The sequence below is a fragment of the Trachinotus anak genome, unplaced genomic scaffold, assembly GCF_046630095.1.
Source record: "Trachinotus anak isolate AG129_WGS33_773 ecotype Australia unplaced genomic scaffold, CSIRO_AGI_Tana_v1 ptg000001l, whole genome shotgun sequence".
In the NCBI taxonomy this organism is placed as follows: Eukaryota; Metazoa; Chordata; class Actinopteri; order Carangiformes; family Carangidae; genus Trachinotus; species Trachinotus anak.
In genome coordinates, this window is record NW_027273852.1 from 1,425,222 (window position 1) to 1,448,063 (window position 22,842).

The 22,842-nt window shown below is 39.1% G+C and overlaps 1 long non-coding RNA gene across 1 annotated transcript; it reads left to right on the forward strand.

Annotated features, from left to right (window-relative positions):
* The first annotated feature begins 1,094 nt into the window (after nucleotides 1-1,094).
* On the forward strand, nucleotides 1,095-4,698 carry LOC139628904 (uncharacterized). Its single transcript, XR_011693284.1, has 3 exons — nucleotides 1,095-2,841; nucleotides 2,966-3,201; nucleotides 4,144-4,698. It is a non-coding gene; the product is annotated as an uncharacterized lncRNA (long non-coding RNA).
* Nucleotides 4,699-22,842: the final 18,144 nt, after the last annotated feature.

Consider the following 22,842-nt stretch of genomic DNA (forward strand, 5'->3'; position numbering starts at 1 on the left):
TAAATTTGATGCCCAAATGAACTGAAAGTAGGTGGGAGAGAGAAATAAAGAGGGAACAAACAAACATCTTGCAGCCAGCTGCAGGGGAAAGAAGAGAAGATGGGGCAGGACAAGCAACTAAAACTGAACACAACATAAAGAGACAAGGAGAAGTCACAGGTAAGAGTGAGACGGGGAGGGAGAGACACCAACTGAGAGCTAAGGAGTCTAGAAATATGGTTCAGAATGACATGTGGAACTGTGTTAAGTGCAGTTTATGATAAAACACTTTCTTAAATCCTACCTTAGCAGTGGAGATAGAAACTTATAATAGAATAGAATAGAAAATTTAAAAAACAAATAAACATGTAACACTACAATAACATCCAATTTTAGCTAATTCATACACATCTGAATTAAGAATTTAAATCTAAGTGTAACTGTCCAAGCATTTTCTTAAGGAACTGAGTAATCTCCTCAAAATAATACGCAAAAATAATCAGTTTTAATAAGTGTAGAAGAAAGAAGAGCACATTTATATAAGAACAGCTGTGATTTTATTTCTGTTTTATTTGAGTGTTTTTCAGGACCAAGAGACCAAGTTTGACAAATAGGTGTTAGACAGTTGAGATGTGGTGTATGTGTCAGGGTGAGGTGGGCCATTCCACTTTATTCGAGAAAGCAGATTTTGAAAAGTCACCTCCAGGAAGACTTGATACTTCTCCTTGACCTTTTTCTTTTCCAGCAGAGAAGGTATGTGGTTTAATTAGCCATGCCTCAAATGTGAGAGGGATAAATTACATTACGTAAATGATGTACTTAGCCCAGTGGCCTTGTCTGAGGTGACTTCTCATTTTACGCAGTGCTTATGCTAAAGAAGACTGTGGTTTAGGAGACGGATTGACTCCAAACCGCTGAAAAGGTATCAGACATCCAACCCGGGAGTTGATCAGTCTCCTCGACCACTTTATTGACTGGTGTCCTAGAGACAACTGACATACAGCTGCAGAAAAGTAAAGAAAATCAAAGCATTATTTTTAAACCAGCCTGCAGTATGGTTCCCACTGTTACAGCAGTATGTCCTACAAATGAGATAAACTGTTTTTAGTGCAGCTGCAGTATTTGTATTCACAAAGTATGTTTTCTTCTTTTCTTTTGGAAACATAAAGGTCTCATATTGTTGTTGGTCCTTGCACCACAAAGGAAGATAAAGCAGCTTCACTGATCAATATTTTTTTCATTTTATTATTTTTTTTATTAACAATGCATCAAATAACTTTGTGTCATGTAAAGGGAGTCACTCTCTGCGGTAAACCCACAGAGAATAATAACTCTACTGTATAGCCCCCCTCAGCGCCACAAAGCATTTTAGCATCTTTTGGCTCATTGTCTGGTTTTATGTTCTGTAGTTTTACAGTTTTGCTTCTCATAGCTCTCATCAACCTCGTTTCAGCAGCAGGCAGCGAACAGGCTCCGATCAATCCACTGTACACTGACTGAAAGCTTCTGTAGAACTAGAGAAGCATAAGAAGAGACCAAAACAGAGCGATAAAAAGATGGAATATTGTTTGGCTAGCAACATTACACGTTATACATATTATAATAAGGTTTAATATTTATTGCAAAGCCTCCAATTTAATTGTGGTGTAATGGTAACTTTTGTATTCAACACTGACTCTTGCTTTGCAAAGAAAGAAGTAACGTTACTGTTGTGTTCATTACTTTATTAAAGGTCAAAAAGGGTTGAAAAAGATATTAAAATATTGAAACAGTTAGACAGATGGGACGAAGAGAAGTAATTAAAAAAGAAGAAAAATCATTTGAACAGGTCTTTAACAAATAATTAAAGTCTTTGAGTTTCAACAAACTGTGATAATAACCCTACCACTAGGTAAGTAACTTAACAAATGTCTTTTAAATGGCAAAGTGAAAATACATTCAGCAATTAATTACTTCATTAGCCTGCTGCTGTTGTAATTATTGCATCAATAGTGCTCATTAAATGAGCTTGACCTCCACATTTTGTGTCTCTCTCGGCCTCTGTCTTACTCCCCCAACCACAACTCCAGCTGCATGGAAAAGTTAAAGCTCGCTCACGCAGTGCTGGACAGGAAACTGACAGCTCATTACAAGTTTCGAAATGGAGTTAAATTCTGAGTGATCTGATAATCTATCCTGCGCCTCTGTCTGTTCGCAGTCATTTCTCTTTTCATTAAGTAGAACAATAGCGTTCACGCCACAGAATTCATTACACACAATCAAAAGCAGATCCTTAGGGTCCATTTAATTCACTCTCATTATTAACATTACCACTGTTATTAATATGCTTAAGTAGATGGCTGCTGTGATGTTGTGTGATGCTGGATTGAACTGTTAATCCAATCCACCCTCTTGGCAGGTGCTGTTTTCTCACTGGAGGCAATCACCAGCTCTCTGAATGCACTGAAACAATGAGATGAGTGTGTCACAGTCAACACTGTAGCTATGAAACAACAACAAATTTATTTAGATGATGTTTTCTGCTACCATATAATTAAAGGGGCTATTTGTAAGCTGTCTCTGCCGTGGGTGGTGGTGATCTTCACTTGACAGGAGCTTCAGCTTCAGTCGCGTCTACGAGACAGGAGGTTATAATACGTCCTCTAAAGCAGCCTTCAGGGCAGATGGGAGGCTACAACAAGTCGCTATCTGAAAGTGACGAGATGGGCCAGAGCTAGCTGGTTAGCATGCTAACTTCATCAGAAGAAAATATGTAATAGAAACAACAGTTAACACTGGCATTGCTTTCCACCGTTGGAGGCAGCTCTTGGCGAGTAAAGGAATGAAATTTGATGCTGATCTCACAACATTTCTTCTAGACTGGTAAGTGAATAGCTGTTAATGCTAATGCTGGCAGTAGCAAAACTTTCAAATAGGTCCTTTAAGTTATTAAAAAAACTGTACATAAACATAAAACAATAATTATATGTGTAATTTCATCATGTAGAAGAAGCCAGAACAGATGAAGTGCACAGATCCTTGCTACTTCCACATCTATACCACTTCTGGTGCATCATACGAGACTATGACGCCCAGACTCTGCCCTGGTGTGGAAATATATAGGCCAGACTCGGGCCGAGGACCCAGGCATATGTTGGGCGAGAAGTTTCATTTTGCTATCTGGGATGGAGCATTTCTGATTAGCCTACTGGTGAGGCCACGTGACTTCTACCATCGGCTCAGGTAAGGAATTAATTTAGAGATAACTGCAGGTAAATGTCCGTTCTATTGCAGGTGAGGTTTGGAAAACCTGGAAACATTCAGGACTCTGGAAAGAAGATGAAAAACATCTTTCCATTTTGCAAATTTGTTACTGTACGTTTTTTAATACATTGCCAGACCACTATTTCAAGGTGTATTATGTTTTTTGTCTCTTCAATTTTACAACCTTATTGCTTTTTTTTTTCTTTTAAGCAAAAGTGTGAAACTGTGGTACAAGCAATAAAGAGCAAAACATTTAACCTTTCACAGCACAGTGAAGCTGCTCACTGGTTAATAATGCAGAAATATTTCTCAACTGTGCAGCTTTGACAGTGTGTGAGAGTGTTCATTTGTGTTCATGTCCGACCCTGCAGCTATTCCCTTGGATTGTTCTTGTAATTAATATGACCTTTAAAGACCTCACCAAATTGCTTTTTAATCACGTTTTGCGTTACACATTTTATTGCCAAACATTTTCACAGCCCCCAGTTTCCAAGTGATTTCTGTATGAAAATGAACTTGTCCAGTCAAGGAACTGGCTTGAGACAGGTAATCCGTTACAGTGAACATCACTTCTGTTTTTCTATGCCGTGCTCAGCTGTAAAGCCAGACAGAGACTTCAGTGAGTCTATTGTCATTCATGAATGTGATCAGTTGGTTTGATTGCAGTCATTATTTTTCAAGGACTTAAGGACAAAAAAGTTTTGATTCTTGATTGGTCTAAAAAATCTCTCTTAGAAATAATGTCTGATTAAATGTCATTTAAATTTTCTGAATTATACAATTACACTCTTACACGTATTTCTCATGTTCAAGCACGGCCTCGTGCCTTGATGCCAAAAATAGCATTAGACCAAGAGGTAATTATGTGTAATGCATGTTTTAGTGCTTACATATGTAGTAATTGTATTTCTTTCTCCACAGGAAATCTGAAAAGAGGATTACAGAAACCTGATTTCCCTAAACCAGTTTGTTGACCATCTACAGTACATACATTTTTTTTTACATGCTCATCTGCCTGCAGGCTTTAGACAGGAAATGTATCCCTGTACAGCGCAATTTAAGTTAAATTTGTTACATGTAGTGATGCACTGTTTTATGCAACATAATTTAATTAAAATTTGGAAACCGGAACTGAAACAAATCAGCTTCCAAATAAGCCATGGTTCTGGTTTCCTGCGCAATTAGATCAGGTGATCTACTCAACCAATTGAGGATGTTCCGCCTCTAAAAAGCTCTGTGTTGTGTTGGCGGTAGGTTTAGAATCGCTGTCCTGATGAATGATGAAATGTTGTCCGATGAGTTTTGATGCATTTGGCTGAATCTGAGCACAAAATGATCCTGTATGTCTCTGCATTCATCCTGTTGTGTCTGTCAGCGGTGAAATCATCAACAAATGCCAGTGTGCCAGTTCCGCTGGAGCCATGCATCCCCGAGCTGTAACAGAACCTGCGCCACGTTTGACAGACTGGAACAAAGTTTTATGGACTGATGAAACAAAAATCAACCTCTGTCACAGAGCTCCACAGTGTTGTCTTGTTTATGTGAACTACAACCTTGCCTCTCTGTTTTTAAGGTTTTACCTAGTGGTCTGCATCTTCTAGTGAAACCTCTGAAGTCATGGTCATGAAGTCTTCTCTTGATCATTGACAAGCAAACATGTCCGCCTACATCTTCGAGAGAATTCTCCACTTGCTTTGCAATGATAAAGGGGTTTTTCTTCACCATGCAAATTAATTTCTGCTCAACCACAGGACTTGTGCTCCTCAGTCTACCAAGTCCTTTTATTTAAAATTAAATTTGCACAAAGCACAAAGCCTGGAGTACGAAAAATATGTCTAACTGTGCAAATACTTATGGTCTGGACTCTATAGCCACATTCAGCAGTCCACTGTAAATGATTCCCAGTTCAGAGAACAGCATTTAATGAGTGATGGGTATTGTAGGATCTGATTGGTATCTGCATACAAATCAATTTTTGCACACCAGGATATATTGACCTAACATCCACAAAAACTTAATATAAAAAATTCCCATTTATGCTTCTGGGCTCTTTATAGAAAAGAAATAACCAAGTGTGTGCTCTTCATAATAATGGAGAGAAAATAATTGCAGTTAGATTTGATAATTAGCAGTTAATAAAGTCATCTTTAGAGGACTGCTCCCGTGAGAACGTATGTCATGTAAGTATCTTACGTGTTGTGCCACATGGGGCTCAAATCTAGATTTTTTAATTATGGCATGTGATCTCTTTGTGTAGAATTAATGAGGAAAATTAGTTCAGACAGGCTGTAAGTCAACATACCTGCTACAAGAAAGGCTGAATCTTTGTTACAGCACTGAAATTGATCATTATTCAATTAGAGTGCACAATACAACAGCTCTCAAATTACCTTCAGACAGTTTTAGCAAAAAGATCCAGGAATTCTCTCTGTGAATGTTCCTTTACACTTGTACACCTCAAACCATAAACATGCAGATCTGAAAATGATCTTTGTTTTATCTTCCTCTGATGCCGACACTTCTGTCATCAGACCTAGTAGTCGTGTGGCCACGCTCTTTCATATGCATGGAAATGAATCATCCCACAAATGTGTGAGTCAGGGTGTGTCAGGCCAGATGGATGGTTAACAAAACATACACAGACAGGCCATTAAGGCCACAGATAGATGGATAGACCAGTGAATATAAAGACAGACAAGATAAACAAAACGTAACGATCACTTTGCTCATGTGAATGAGGTTGTCCTCTGTTTTCTGGGAATATACAGCCAGGTCATGAGAGATGTTTACTGTGTTTCTCAACTTTGGTGCAAGGCACGGGCTATTATTCAAAATGACGCACTGATGCAACTGATTCGATTTCTTAATGAAGCTGCAGAGGCTGTGACGTGTGATGACAACAGAGGGACAGGGCTGTCATGGTTGACCAGCTCATGAACCTTGTGCTGAGCTGTAACATTGAGGCAAAACTGAGCTGTGTTCCAGTGAATGAGTAAAAGCCAGATTCGGCTCATTAAACGGCCACTCTTCTGTTCATTTTCTGACTTTAGGACTTTAAAAGAGGAACAACTGAGAGTACATGGGGACACACTGTATGTGTGTGAGTGTGTGCATCTGACTGAAAGACAACGAAGGCTATAGAACCATATTATACTATTGTCTTCTGTCAAATTCGTACTGTTAGCACAAAGCCAAAAAATGACTTGCACATTCAGGAGAAACAGAACAGCATCTCTGAGGAGTTCTGCTTCTCACCACCTGATGAACATGAGCCAAATATTTACTTGCTTCTTAGCCTGAGTTTGGTCCACTTTCTCTTGAAAGAGCATATCTGTTTCTCTGGTTTCCTTGATGTTTAAATCTCATTTACTTTGGTTCTCTGTTATTTCACATGGGACAGGTAGGTTATAAGCAGCTTGTCTGAGGCTGTTTGCTGGAAACATCTTCTATAGTTTTACATGGGGGAGGAACCATTGGGACCGAACCAAAACAGATGAAAGTGGCTGAACGCTGAACGAGCTGCAGAGCTGGATGTTTATTCTCAGTGGAATCAGCTGTGGATCCAAATCTTGAACATTATGCTGGGCACTCTGTATGGAGCAAACCAAATTTTTAATTGGTTTGAAATTGGGTTGAATTTCTGCCAAACTGGTTCTCATTTGATTTTCAGTTTTTTGGAGGGATGTGACATCTGACTAATTGCCTGATTCATTAACGATTGGTTGGATTTCTGTTATATCAGATATTTTAGTTGGCTATCCTGAGTTTGAGCAGTTGCACAGTCAGATTTCTTTGGTGGCTGCTTAAAGATTTGTTATAGACTGTATTAAGTTTAAATATTACTGAAGCGCTATCATACATGTAGTGGCTACCTGCAGTCTTGAAAAATCAAAACAGGCTACTCCGATTCTCTCTATATTTTTCCAGCCTTCTGGTCAATATTTGTCTCCTTCTTGCAGAATGTGAGTATTGCTCAAAAATGCTGTAACTTTGTATCTTTGTATCTGCAACATTTTGACAGACTAGGCCATTTTTTGCTCAATGATTGAAACAGACTGTTGATTCCATGTTTTCTGCAAGGTGATTTGGCAAAAAGATAAACAAGACTAGGTCAAAACCTAGTACATGTATATGGCTGGACTGCATATGGTCAATGTGGAAACTGAGGGTGTAGTTGAAAACTGTTGTGGAACCACTGTACCATTGCATTGTATTTTCATTCTGCCGTCAGTCGGTTTTATCTGTTTGCTTCTCTCCTACTCACTGTGCTCACATATACAGTATTTTAATACAGCAGAATTTCCAATAAACTGTCCTCATTTACATGTTTTTCTGTTTCTGCTGTCAGACAGCGGAACAAGTATGAAAAAATGACTGAAACGTAACCCATTAAGATTACATATTAACTTCCAAACCATTTCCAAGCTGTTGCTCTGCTGCTGCTAAAATCCTGATTGTACAACCGACACAAAATCACCAAACACATGAATTAAAGACAAAGACTGTTTTGTAATTTTGACCTTATATAGTTGTAAAATGATCACTGAGAGAGAAAGTTAGAAGCAACAGAATATCAGTGACAGATACATAATATCTTGTTTTGTCCCTTACACAGCGCACAGCCTCCGTCTGGGTAACAAACTGCTGCTCCCCCTCTCTACCACTCAGCGAACGGAGTACAAACGAGAAAGGGCATCACTGGTGACCCAATCCAAATATCATTTTTCATTTCTAAGTAGGTTTGTCCAAAATGTTGTTAGGTGTTTTTTTGAAAAAAAAAAAAAAAAAAAAAAGGGTTAAGTTGGCAACAATGCAGGCTGAAAATGCACCTTAATAGAAGGCAGCAATTAATTTTGAAATAGCAACAGCCAATGGCCAAACTCCAACATGACCAATAGTGGAAATATGATCACTCAGCCAGTCAGTCATGGACATTGTGATTCTTGCGCTGGTCCTGCTGATGCGGCCTGGCCAAAAGAGTGTCTGTGTGCATCTGGGTGAAAATAGTCATTTGTCTATTTTAACCTGTATGGCTGCCCAACAGTATATAAGCACTTTCTTCTTTGCTGTGGTAATATCAGTGTACAGGATGGCACAAATAGATAGCAATAGACCATTGGTGCCGTCCAGGAAGTGTTTCCAGTCGTCAGTCTCTTGTGTGTCTGACAGGATAGATGCGCTTCTATTTTAATCAATCCGGCTGTTCTACTCGTGTTATACATGTCGTATATTTTCATGGTCTAAATATAACTACAGTGATTGTGCGTTAGGTTCAGAAAGCTTTCAAAACAGAGGTGTTATCCTTTTTAAAAAAAGTGAAAGATAAAATCACTTTGAAAAAACTCTGCGATAAATTTCCAGATATTAAATCCTGTCCAGTGTTGTGTTGTGTACACAGGAAGGGAGGTCAGGCAGAGTTGTCATTTTGTCCACATTTTAACAATTTATGTTTCTAGTATTTATATGATTTATCACTTATTTATGGCTGTAGGTGAAAAGATAAAAGAATGGCTTAGCTATAAAGAGTGCACAGGTTAATGACTGGATGACACAAATGAGAGGGATTAATTAGGCTAACTGATTGATGATTCAAATCAATGTTCGCTCGGCTAATTGAATAATAAAGCAGAACAGGAGAAAGAAAAATGAGCTATAGAGGTTTAAAGGAGCTGTAGCTGAAAGGTATAAAACAAGTGGGGGTGTTTTTCACAGCAAACTTCTGAAAGCATTCATTTATTATGTTTAATTTTTACCTTAGTTTAAATTGGACACTGTTACAGTCAAGTGCAATGCACAGTAGCTCACATACATTCCTCAATGCAGCTACTCTAACTTGTTAACTATAACTTGATTTATGATCGATTGCTAGTTCAAGAGAATACATGTTTAGACTGTATAATGTCCACTGATCATCGGTCTTGGGTATTATTGCTTCATATCAACTAACCTTGGTGCACGTGATGCACCCAGTTACTTAAAGCACCAAGTGTGATAGACTGAAGGTTTCTGAACACAGCCCTTCTCCCTCTACAGGCCTGGTGCTTCACCTCACAGCGCTCTACTGACTAGATAGTACTCGGTAGAGTGCATACTTCCAGCAAGGCCAAACAGTCAGATGTCAGGTTATTATTTACAAAGTCATAGATCTCAACACCATGAAAACGTCTGATTTTTACCTCAAGTTCCACACATTACTTCTGAGTGTGTGCCAGAAGCTGCCGCCACTGGAATAACATCTCTACACGGTGAAACAAGCATGTGTGGCATACTGTTGGAGAAAGAGGGAGACACTGGGAGGCTGGGAGGCTATTTCAGCGAGTAAACATAGAGATGTGTGAAATTGCACAGTGGGCTAATGTGTTGTTGTGTCCTTTAGTTATTCAAGCAGTAGGTGGTGTTAGGTGGTTTATGCTGAGGGGGCTGTAGCTGGAGAGTCTCTGGCCGTCCCCAGCACTGGTGCGTCTTGTGCACATGGTGCCACGGGTAGGGGCTACGGCCTGAGTGACGACGTCTTACAGTGCAATTAATTTCATAGCAGATGAACTGAAACAAATAAGAGTCATGATGTGTGAAATTTCAACATTAAAAGATCTTGTTTGAAATGAACCTTTGCATTCATGTCATTTTACAAACGCTGCACCTCATGGATCCTCACTCGCAGCTGAAAGCAAATTCGTTTTCATACGGAGCCCTTATAGCAAAATGAGTGTAGGCAATTACATTTGTGAATTTGACCAGTACTCCCACAGTGTAAGGGAACTACTCATTTTAATAATCCCATCACCATTGAACTCCAGGGTAACTGTGCTATCCCAGACCTAGGATAGGATTTAACAGAATTATATTGCTCCCAAAAGGGGTTTTAGTCAGAAAGGTAAACTTTATATAGTGGTAATCATATCAAACACTGACCTGCTGGTGACAGCTGGTTGTCAGAAACCCCAGAGTGGTCAGTGCTTATATTTGTACCATGATAGTGCAGTTCTGTTGGGTTGATCTATCAAATGCTGGATCCAGTTCAGCACATACATCCAAGAGCATGTAATTAGGGAATCTAAATCTGATTATTCGCCAGACATCATCATGGGCCAGGAAATCTTTGTGATCCCTGAACACTTATTTCGTCCCAACTCTTCTAACAGTGTCACTGCAGTATTTATAAGACTCATTGCTTCACACCTTAACAAAATGATCACGACAGTCGTGGTATGCCCCCCCCCCCCGGATATTGTTTGTTTGGTATTGAGCACAATTTATTTATCTCTTTAAGTTTTGTTATGGTGAGCTTGGCCTGTATAACAATTAGGATTCATATTGAGGATAAGAGTATAATAATTGTGCCAGAGCTTTCCCTGGCTTAATTTCCATACTTTGCTAATTTACACAATCCATATGTGCAGGAGGTGAGGATGTGCCGGATGAGGTGAAAAGAGAAGGCGGAATGTGTTGACAGCACATTTGTGTGCACTGCAGTGATTTAACACACACAGAGTGTATGACAACTAAAATTAGACTTGGTGGAGGCATTATTAAAAATATTGACACCCTGCTCTGCAGTTCTTTAATTAGTGTCCAGTTGTTTCGTGTAGGTTTATTATTATTTTTCTGCCAAATTGGCTCAAATTGCCATGAGCTGGAATATGCAACAAACATGAAACTTTGCTCAGTAACTGGGAATCTTGTGCAAATGCTTTCCAAGAAACATGAGTCCAGTCAGCCAGAGGGTGGCGCTGTAATTAAGGCCCAAAGGCCACATTCCTCACCGTTAGTTCGACCAACTTGAAATTTGATACACAAGAATAAAAATCCTGATTTAAGTCACTGGAGAAATCCAGCACTATCTCCTGAACACACACACATCGAGTTTTGTTCAAATCCAATGAAGGTGGGACAAATGACTGAACGCTGAGTGAGTAATTATTGAAATGCTGCAGGCTTTGTGTGTAATTGGTTTCATTGCTTCTTTACACAGAATGACATTAGCTAATGTTGCTTTCTTCAGCTTTCAGCAAATGAAATCAAGTAATTCTCATCTTTCCCTTTAAATGTATTTTCAAGTTTTCAAAGTCAATTTGTTTTCAAGTCTACAAGATCCAGTTTTACTTTTCCTCTGAGTCTCACTTGCAGTGCACCTTACTATTCATGCATCATCTGACTGACTTTACCTCAATATTTTTGCCCTCAGTGTTAGTTATATTCACCACAAGGCGTACAGCAATGCAAAAGGCTCCAGGAGAGCTACAGGTTTCTTGACAGTTATGAGGCCCTAATAGCCCACATGAAACAAAGGAGGAAGATGACAATCCAAGAGAAGAAGAGACAGCGAGCAATGGGTGAGGGAGAGAGACAGGGGCAGTATAATGAGAGGAGAGACTGCAAGGGTGCATGATGACGGCCTGGAGGAGACCTTTGTGGTAGTCAAGTCTGCACACAGTTGTTGGCATGGACTCTGTATTTATTATTCTTCTCTGCATCCATCTGTTGATACCATGATGAGAAAATCTGATTGTTCCCAACTTGGCAGAGAAAATTAAGTAACAAATGTAAGATTTTTTTTTGGATGACACCAAGGTAAACAGATTTAAAGATAAGTTTCTTTTCATCCATTGTGAGGCTGTTTTTAATTGCAGCAGTGTGTTGAGTTATCTCTTCATGTCAGCATTATAACAGGCCCCCAGTGACAAAGATGCTGATGCTTACAGGTATAATGTTCACCATGCAAAGCATCCTAATTTTAGCCAACATTTGCTAATTAGTACTAAACATAAAGCACAGCTGAAGCTGAAGGGTGAGTCTTCAGTTTTTCAAGTATTTAGTCATAAACCAAAGTATTGGATAAATGCTTAGTTTAACTTGATGATGGTGCTGCATGAAAAGATTGACAGTATTCATGCTAAGGGGAACATGAATGTGAATGTGTACCAGATGCCATGGCAATACAACCAATAGCTGTTGGAACATTTCACCAAAAAAACAAATGCCAGTCAGCCTCATGGCAGCTAGCAACATGCAACTAGCATGGCTAATAACACTAAGAGCAGATGTGATCAGTCAAAAAAGAGAATGTTTGTTGTGGTTTGGACATTATTTTAATTACTTCTCTGCTGTAGAGGGAACAATGTGTGTGTGTGTGTTTTTTTGTTGTCAACTCCAACTTTTTTTCACTGTTCCGGCGTTTAACACTTAAAAGACAGAGTGTGACATTTCGGGAATGACTTCTCTGCTTTCTTGCCAGGCATTACATGAGAAGATTAACACCACTCTGTCTGTTGATGAAATGAAGCTACAGCCCATTATCTTAGCTTAGCATAACAACTGGAAGCAGGGGGCAACACCTAACCTGGCTCTGTTCAAAGGTAACAAAATCCACCCACCAGCACCTCTTAAGCTCACCAATTTACATGCTGTATTTTGATGAATTTTTTGGGAGATAAAATGCTGGACTTTTTCTTTGCAAGGGCTGACACATGACTTCCTGTGGTTTTGTTGCCACTGTTGAGTTGCCACACAATTTTTCACAACTTTTTCCTCTTTGTTTGGATCAAACAAATGGGGTGCTTGTAGGTGGATTTTGTGAACCGTTCCCCTCTGTCTTTATGCTAAGCTAAGCTAACCGTCCGCTGGATGTAGCTTCACATTTACCAGGAGACGTGGGAGTGTTATTGATCTTTTCATCAAGGTTGTGGGAAGACAGCAAACTACTGTGTTTAAGAGATGATCCCAGCACAGTCCTCTGTTTTGCATCCCTTTCTCCATCCAGGTTCCTGGCTGTACTCCAGTAACTGTGATATGACTTTGGGAAGAAAATGTGGAATGGATGAATCAGCATTAGAAATAATTTATGTAATTGTTGATATAGCTTGATAGAAAGCTGGAAAAAAAAAAATTAACTTAATAGTGTTGGTAATCCAGTGTAGCTCGATGGAAGAATGTAGACTGGGACAACTACTCCGTGACTTGAGTGATATTGAAGATGCTAACATAATCCATCCAGCACTAAGGCATACTCTACTGTCATTCCACTATGGAGTCATAATGGACACAAACATAAAGGTGGATATGTTTAGTGAAATTGCCATCTAAGATAAAAGTGACACCCAGACCTAGCATGTTACCTTTTGGAATAATAAGTGAACTAATGAATTCATCCTGGAGTGGTGTAACTCCATTTTATATCCATTAACAGGGTCCTTCCATAGCCAGAGACTCCATATCAATTTATTGGATTGTTTAATGTAATAATGCATAATGCAGAGGGATTAATTGGAAATGGTTGCAAAAAGAAGGGTCCGATGCATTAAGGAGCTACTTAGAATCAAAAGAGGACTTGTTAGATGGTCCTTCAGGCTTGAGAGATACTGACAAATTAATTCAGTAGTGCACAAGAGAGACACATTTTAGAGAGTGCATTACCTTATTAGAAGATGAGTCCCTCTAATGTTTTTGTTGCTTAGAGATGAATGGATGCCAAGATGTTAAAGGTGTCTGGGAAAGCTAAAATAAAGAAAAAAAAAATTCTGAGTACATCCTTAGCTCATTTGAGCTTAGACCGCCAGAGCTCAAGGTAATCTCAAAAATCTCTGCAAGTCTGAATAGAAGTGGCATTGATGGTTTAATTTTGTTTTCTTTTAACTAAGTCAGAAATTATTTGAGAAAATAAAAAAAACTCTTTCAAGTGAAACACTAAAATGCAGTTTTCTATTAAAAAGTATTGCAATATTACATTTTTTGGCAGAGTGTCTACATAGAACTAAATCTGTGCCAGACAAATGTATTTAGTGGTAAAAAAAAAAATGAGCTGGGCCACCTTTACCAGATGTCAGTGTGCAATGTAATTCATTTCCAACTTCATTAATAGGCTTATAAAAAAGATTAACTGAGGTTGCATTTTATATTGAAATTATACAGCATATGGCTCGGTAAAGCACAGTCTATCATATTCCAAACCACACTGCTTTGTCATGTCCACATAATTGCAAATGTCCCTTTAGGTGGGCACATTAGTCAGCCATCCTTTGTTTGAAATAAATTCTATTTTTGACCTCTATGTCAGACACGTTCATTTGTGTTATTTTTATTATTCTGGGTGGATTCCATTATCATAACACATCCAGGAGACTGACAGGCAGGACATGACCCACCCAGGGGAGATTCACTAATCACAGAACATCAAAACTTGTGGAGATGAAGCTACATCCAATTTTTTTCCTGGTGGTTAAATACTGAAAAAATATTACTTTTATCGACATCTGCCTTTTTGTTTTTCATCATTTTTCTGCATCTGGCCTTTATACATGGGACTGCTAAGAAATAACATTCCTCAAAACTCTCATTAGCATTATTCTGGCAGTAGCCAATGTAATGACTTGGCCTCTCATTAGTCTGAGTCCATTTGCCAAGGGAAGTAACAACTAAGACCTAAAACAGGTTGGGCCATTGTTCACAGTCCAGTTTTGTTTTTTCCCTTGTTGAAATCCATAGACTGGTCTGGGGATTTTAGATTGGTGCACACCACAAGGCAAGTTGCAGACAGCATCTCTATGCTGCAATGAAATGAAGGTCATAGTCATATGCACACAAACAGGGAGAGTTTTAGAAAGGACAAGAAGTATTTCCTCTGTTGAACCAAAACACAGTCTGACACCCAGACAATTATTTCCAAGTGAACTGGGGTACATTGGAGGGAATTTCACAAAGAAAAATTATGGCAAAAATTAATTCATAAGTTAAGGGCACAAGGAATAAAACAAAAGCCTGTGTCCCAGCATAAAATAATCTGATTAGGCTGAATTATTTGTGAGATTTAGACATGGTTATGCGTAGTAACTTGGGGTTAATTACTTTGAGTATTTATCACAGAAAATAGAGCAATGTAACCACAAGAAAACAAAGGTGACCACTGTGGCATTTAATGTGAGTTTTGGATGGACTTTGATAGGTACTACGTAATGTGTTAAAATGGTGCTTTAGCTAAAAACATGGCCGCATCAGTTTGCTTACAGCTCTCTGAAGGTGAACCGTGGTAGGCACAGTGGTGCTTTGAGCTAAATACTAAGGCTACAAAAGTCAGTGTTAACAGGTAGATGTTTTACATTTATAATGTTTGACATCTTCAATTAGCTAACCATGCTAACATTTGCTAATTAGCTCTAAAAGCAAAGTGCAGATAAGGAAAGTGGGACTGTCATTTTGCAGATGTTTGGCAATAGCACAAATTATTAGTCAAATGTTGACCTGATAATTGTATTTAATGAAATGTTAATTCGCAGAACCACACTGTTAGCATGGCAAAAAAAGTTAAGACAACTCAAAAAACCAAATTAATTTATTACCCATGTAATAATATCACTCTAGGTGAAAGAACTGATTTGCTCAGAGGGCAAACCATACAAACATATGGCCACTGCAACATTTCATATACTGAAACCAATGAAAGCCCAGAGTGCTTTGGCATAAACACATTTTTGGGCAGCTTGGAAGATGAAAGACCAGATTTAGTACTTATGGACATTTTAAAAGCCAAGATAATTGGCTAAAAAGACAAAAAAACCAACAACCAACAAACAAAAGGAAAACGTCAACTCAGGTATAGGCTACTCACCAAGCACTTTATTAGTAGGGCCTTCCATTGTTCTCAAAACAGATTCAGTACTCATGGCACAGATTCCACACGATTCCTTTGAGGTTCTGGTCCATGTTGACATGATTGCATCACATCATTTGAAGGTTGCACATCCACGCTACCAATCTCATGTTCTACAGCATCCCAGAGGTATGATTCATGTTGGGTGACTGAAGTTCTCTGAAGTCATTGTCATGTTCATGAAATCAGTTTGGGATGAATTTTGCTTTGTGGTTGTGATGGTACATTATCCTGCTGGAAGTAGCCAATGGAGGATGTGGTTATAAAAGGATACACATGGTCAGCAACAATACTCAGAAAGGCTGTGGCATTGAAACAAAGACTGAGGCTCAAAGCGTGACAAGAAAACATTCCCCATACCATTACACCACCACCACCACCAGCCTGGACTTTTGATAAGGCAGTTTGGGGTCCATAGATTCATGCTGTTTACCATATGCTGCCTCAGCAGAAATCCAAGTTCATCAAACCTTGCTACATTTTCCAGTCCTCCTCTGTCCAGTTTTGGTTGAATCTGTTCCCACTGCAGCCTCAGATTTCTGTTATTTGCTGACGGGAATGGAAAACCCAGTGTGGTCTACTGTTGTTGTAGCCCATCCGCCTCAAGCTTCAGCATGTTCATTCAGATGCTTTTCTGCTCACCGCAGTTGTAAATAGTGGTCTCCAACCATTGGCTGGCCATTTTCCTCTGACCTGTCTCGTCAACAAGCTGTTTCTGTCATTCACTTGATGTTTTTTTTTTTTTTTTTTGTTTCTGGCTTCATTCTGAGTAAAAACTCTAGAGACTGTTGTGTGTGAAAATCTCAGGAGATCAGCAGTTTCAGAAACACTCAAACCAGCCTGTCAGGAACCAACAATCATGCCATGGGCAAAGTCACTGAAATCACATTTTTCCTCGTTCTGATGGTTGATGTGAAGCTCCTGACCTGAATCTGATCTGAATGCTTTTATGCAGGCCACATGATTGACTGATTGGATAATTAAATAAATAAGCCAGCAAACAGATGTTCCTGATGAAGTGCTAGGTGAATGTGTGGTTGTGGAATTTCATTAAATGTATTCAATACGTCATAAATAGAGATGCACACTGTCAAATATGTGATCATATAATATACAAACAAAGGAGAGCGAGTGAGTGATCAATGACTGAACCGACATGAAACATGAGGAGGAAACAGATTCTGATACAGACATTACACACTGGATTTAGTGAGAACTGAGAGCATTAGAGGTGAGAATCATGTTATCGATAAGAGGATCCTGTGGCATTGATTTCAAAGTAATTTTCCCAAACCACTGTGATTTATGTTTTTGACTTCAAACACGCCACGTCTAGCTCATTGGAAGCAGAGGTTACACAGCTGTATTGCGCTGTAATAAATGTAAGAGTCAACAAAGCATCAAAAATGTGACTTTCTGAGACCTAGGGAAGATTTTAGAGCTTGGCTCGCTTGGTTTTATGATTTAAAGTATTACAGACCCAGAACAAAGAAATCCTTTGATGATCCCTTCAGAGAGAATCCTCCTCGTACATTGCATCTTGTCAGATGCTTGTCCCCCTTCTCTCATATGCTGATGTACTTGGGTACTTGATGCGTGGGCAGAGTTTTGGAGGAGTGCTTTCTTTGCGTCACACTGGGAGGATGTGGGTTACAGTGTGTACTCCCCTGGCTTGTAATGTGTCCATCTAAATGACAGTTTTCCACTTGCGGGGAGAACAATGGCTCAGTGGTTAGCATGGCAGGAACACAGCAAAAAGGTCCTGGGCTGTGTGGAGTTTGCAGGTGAAGGGAACTTCAAAACTCTAAATTGTCCACAGGTGTGAATGAATCTGTGCGACCATGTTTGTGGAATGCTCCGTTCAGAATGAGAAGAACAGGAAAAAACACCTTTTATTCTGACATGGGAGGTCATGCATAATTCCTGGATGGCTAGCCCTAGTGCTAACCATGTAATCAGATATACAGCCTGGCTACTTTTGTTGGGTTATTTGTAGTAGTTTCCCACCAAGTAAAACCAGGTAAAAACATTTTACAGCTCCTATAAATGAACAGAATCAATTGTATTATTGTCAATATTGCATTTTGTATTTAAATAACTGCCAACCATGGTGCATTTGCAGTGGTTCTGCCAACAGTTGATTATGTGTCTGTCTTTCCAAAAACTGGGAGATATCGTTTTTTCCCAAATCATGTGCTCATGATTAAAATATAAATGTTAGCACATGAATGCAGCATTATCCTTGTGATAGACTGGTTGTCTCTGGGCTGGGATCGGCTCCAGTCCCAGATCACCTAATAGTTTGACATTTTGGGAATTACAATCATTTGCTGTCTTGCCAGGAGTAAGATGAGAAGATTGATACCACTCTCACAATTATCTGTTGAAGATGAGTGCACAGTCCGGAGACGGCTGGTTTAGCTTAGCATTTAAACGGGAAACAGTTGTCTAAATGTAAGAAAATCTGCCTCCAGCACCTTTTAACTCCACTGTGATGGAAGTAACACACCAGTCAGAAAACCAGGGAGGAGTACCTCTGGCTTCTGGTGCTCTTTCAAACACGACAATGTTTACCTGTGGGAAGTCAGCGAGGTATTAATTCATGACTCGGAGCGGTTGGTTGCGATGCCTGTGGGAGTCGGGATCGGGGGACCTGAACCTCGGCATGTGTTTCACCTACCTCACTGACAGCTCAAACACACAGCTGGTGGCTCCATGTGTGTCAGAGGAGACATGTGGTTGACATTCTCACCAGGCCAACGGTGGAATCAGCAGTGACAGCGGAGACTGCAGTGCACAGGAATTCACCACTCAATTATTGTGAGGAAAAGGGTGAAACAGTCACATATGTCATCCATCCTAGTTTCTTATAAGTTTCATATATTTTTCAGTGCAACCGAAATGTTGACAACCATCAGTGACAGTTTCTAAAAGGGACACATCGGTGTCACATATTGTGTGTAGCTTTGCATGAACTTTTTCAATTAAAACATGAGATCAGGACAGATAAATATTATTCCAAATGATCTAATGTGCCTGTTTCTGTTCTCTGATCCTCATATCCCCTCCATCGTATGCCTGTTGTCTCAGCTCAAAGCCTCTAGGCCAGAGTTTCCATGTAATTACCAGCACATGGTCACCCAGGAGGCCCAGAATCATCCTGCCACTCTTTGATCATAACTGATATTGAATGGCATTTGCCCCCTGGTCAGAGAGAAACCTGTTTCTTTGGCTCTGTGAACAGATGGCCACAGGATGGTGGAGGGTGTTGCTATTATTCAAAATATCTCACAGAGAATGTGGAATGCCAGAAGCTTTTTTACCCACCAGGGGAGCTGGAAGAAAGATCACAAATATTTTGGTGAGTATGTGGGACGTTTGAGCTTCAGTCAAACACTGAGGAAGACAGTGTCAGCCTTCGACATTTGCTGGGCGAAAGTTATTTTCCTGCCCATCAGGCCCCATCAGACTGAAATGTTGAAGATGTTGCTTGCTATTCTGCTCACACCCTGTTTAAACACTCATCAGACAGCTGCAAATGAAAGCAAGATTTACGTCAAATCTCAGCTAATTCATTCCTTTCCACTTCTGTTTGATTTGTACCTGTCTGAGTTTCATCTCATCCTCCCCCAGAAACAGTGTTTACCAGAAGCAGTGTGCATTATACGTACGGAGAGGAAGATATGTTAAGCTCTGCTCCGCGAGAGGTGGAGCAGAGGAGGTTATCCACAGAGATATATCTGTATCCCTTTACTGAAAGTGAATATCAGCTGCACTTCATGTGATCTGCGGTGAAAGAAACTGGAGACAAGATGAATAACTATAAGATAAAATTTCTGGATTTGCACAGAACAATAAAGAAATTCTCTTGGTGGTATTTGATTTAATAGTAAAATACAAACACTATAATTTGGCTAAAGGGGAGAGCAGAGCTTTAGCCAACACAATGGAAAAATACAAAACCAGCACTGTGCTTTCTAACTTCTGCCATATGTGTATGAGAAGAATCGTGTTACCTTTTATCTTGGACACCCCACTATTTTGGTTTTTGGTGGTTATTATTTATAAAACGTTCAGTTATAGTTACAGAAAAATAAAGTAGACTCTGAACGATGAACAGTTACAATAACAGAGAGCTGTACCGAGCCGTCCGTCATGATGCCAGCTAGTTGAGTGGATTTAACTAGCTGGTTAGCTAACACTTATTCACTCATCCAATGTCAGACTAACACACTGAATATGTAGAGGATTGAAAATGCGTGTTATAGGTTCCCCTATATATTATTATCATCATCATCACTGCAAGATTATCCTAGCAGAGACAGGAAATGTGAATGGTAATGTCATTTGTAACCACAATTTTTTTCAGTCATCAATATTTTGTTCAGGCATTTAGGTATAATCAATATTAAAATATGCTTAAAAATATACAGTATATCGAAGCTTGTCTATCGATTTATGGAAGGTAGTATATAGCTAATGCATGGTATATATATATATATATATATATATATATATATATATATATATATATATAGCAGAGTAAGACTCAAAAACCATCACACCTCAGAAATCAACCATAGTAAACTTTCTCCCAACAGGATCCATTGCTTTGCTCATGCGTTGCTGACTGAGTTACTGTGTGACTTAAATGCAATCAAGCAAGTGATGGGTTTCTGGGGAGAAAAAGGATTTTGAAGAACAACTCCCAAATTAGCACAATCTAACAGCTCAGATGCGCTTCATGACCATAATATAGTCCGCAATTATTTCCAGCTTCTCATGCTGAATCGGGTTATAAAAATGACAGAAATGTATACCAGGGTTAGAATAATGAATTCCCTGAGCACTAATAAGAATGAGAGGATGAAGATTTAAACATCAGCAGCACAAACACTGGAGTGCACAGAACAAATGCTGTAAAAAAAACAAAACAAAACAAACACTGGTACAGTGATTCGGCTGGCAAATACAAGGCTTTAAACATTTTAAGTAGACTGATGGCTGCTTTCATTGCCGTCATCTGCTGCCAATGATACAGTCTTAATTAACCCATTTAAAGGCAGTGGTGTGTATTTATGTTCATAATGAGCCCTTTCAGTGTCACAGGAAAGCACACTGTTGGCATTACGCTATCCCCAGCAGCTCTGGCTGATGGTTATCACATAAGCACGAATTGTTTCGGCTTGTCAGAGTGATTTTAGTGAACTTGTCAACATACTGCACATGTAATACACATTAGTGTGGATGAGTCTATGCATTAATTCACTGATATAATAACACTTTATAATTTGCTTTAAAATGTATAAGTCATTTTTTGAATGAAGTACAGTTGCTGTCAGTTGGTTAAGGCAACAAAAGCTCTTTGATTAAGACTAAAGAAAGATATAATCATGTATGAACATATTTGGGACTTAAGAAATATGGAAATTACCAACATCTTTCCTACCTTATAGAAAACATAATGCAGTGACAATTATATTTCCTAGACGACGTATTTGCTGTTGCTGTATAGTACGAACATAATTTCTTGGAGACAGGGTTGCTGTGAGATATCTAAACACTAATTAATAGTTTTCTGTTCTGTCTCGGAGGATCTACAGTTCCTCTCATCCTCAACTCAGAAACCTGAAAATTCACACTGACGCACACAGACAAACACAGACACAAACCCTTTAATTACAAAAGCATTTGTGGAGACCTTTATCAAACTGAATTGTTTTGTGAGTTTGGGTTAAAAAGTTTAAACATGCATTCATTTAAGCCTCACTTAAGAGAATGCTGGAGGAGTGACCAAATAAAAAACAAAACTGTGGGACAAACAAAAAAAAAAAAAAGAAAATGTTGGACTACATATTTAGAGACAGACTGAGTTATATTCAAAACCTTTCTCCACACTTTGCAATGGAAAGTCTTGGTTGCTGTGAAAGCACTGATTGTGCTATCATTAGAGGCACTGAAAAGGTAAAATTCAGATAAAGGTCAGCGCCAGAAAAGGAGATGTACACAAACAAGGGCTTTCAAGCTTTTAGACAAGTGAGATACATCTGTGCAGAGCTGTAAAATGCTGCATGAGTAGAATCTTACAGCCAATATTTATGCAGTTAGAGTCTGATAAAGTTCTATCACATTTATTATTAAGGCTGTGACAGCAGGCAGCGACAAACCCACAAAAAACTGTCATCTAACTGCTGGTCTGCATCTTTCAGCTCATTGTTTTGGTTTCCTACAACTCGACTCTCATCAACGCGAGCATTTAGCATCAAAGGAGATGCATATTTCCTGCTGGAATTGGTGGAGACCAAAACAGAGCCAGAGACAGAGCTAATGACTTATAATGAACAAGACCCAAAACCGAGCAAAAAAGAGTGAATGATGGACACTAGTGATTGGCAGATCGCTGTTCTATCTGCGGGTACTGCAGTTAATCTGCAGATCGGGCAGGTTGGGTCATAAAAATCAACATGCTGATTAAGAGCAGATGGGTTGGTGGTGGGTGACATAATATATGATGTACAAGGAAAGTATTAATTACATTCTCTAAAATGTGAACATATTCTAAGCGTCACATTTTGTCAGGAACATATTGGACACTGTATTTAGACTGCTGAACTCATTATGATTTAGGCTATTACTTATTTTGGCCGGGAGCCAAATGTATTATGAGCTTTTAAATGGTTTGTATTCAGGAAGTAGCAGTGACATTTATAAAATCAAAAATGTCAACTGTTGTTGTTGGAGTACCTGTCGCCATTTTCATTTTACCAAAAAAGGAGAACTTTTACTTTGAATATTTGTTTATTTAAAACCAGTCTACGTCTGTGCAACATGTTACCATGTCATCCCACGTAATATCTCACTGAGGTACGTGATTGGATGCGGGTCTCGAAATCGTGGAGTTTGTTCAGATGAACGCAGGAAACTAGTCTAACACAGTTCTGCTGGAGGTACAGGAGCAAAGTTGTGTTTGGATGAAA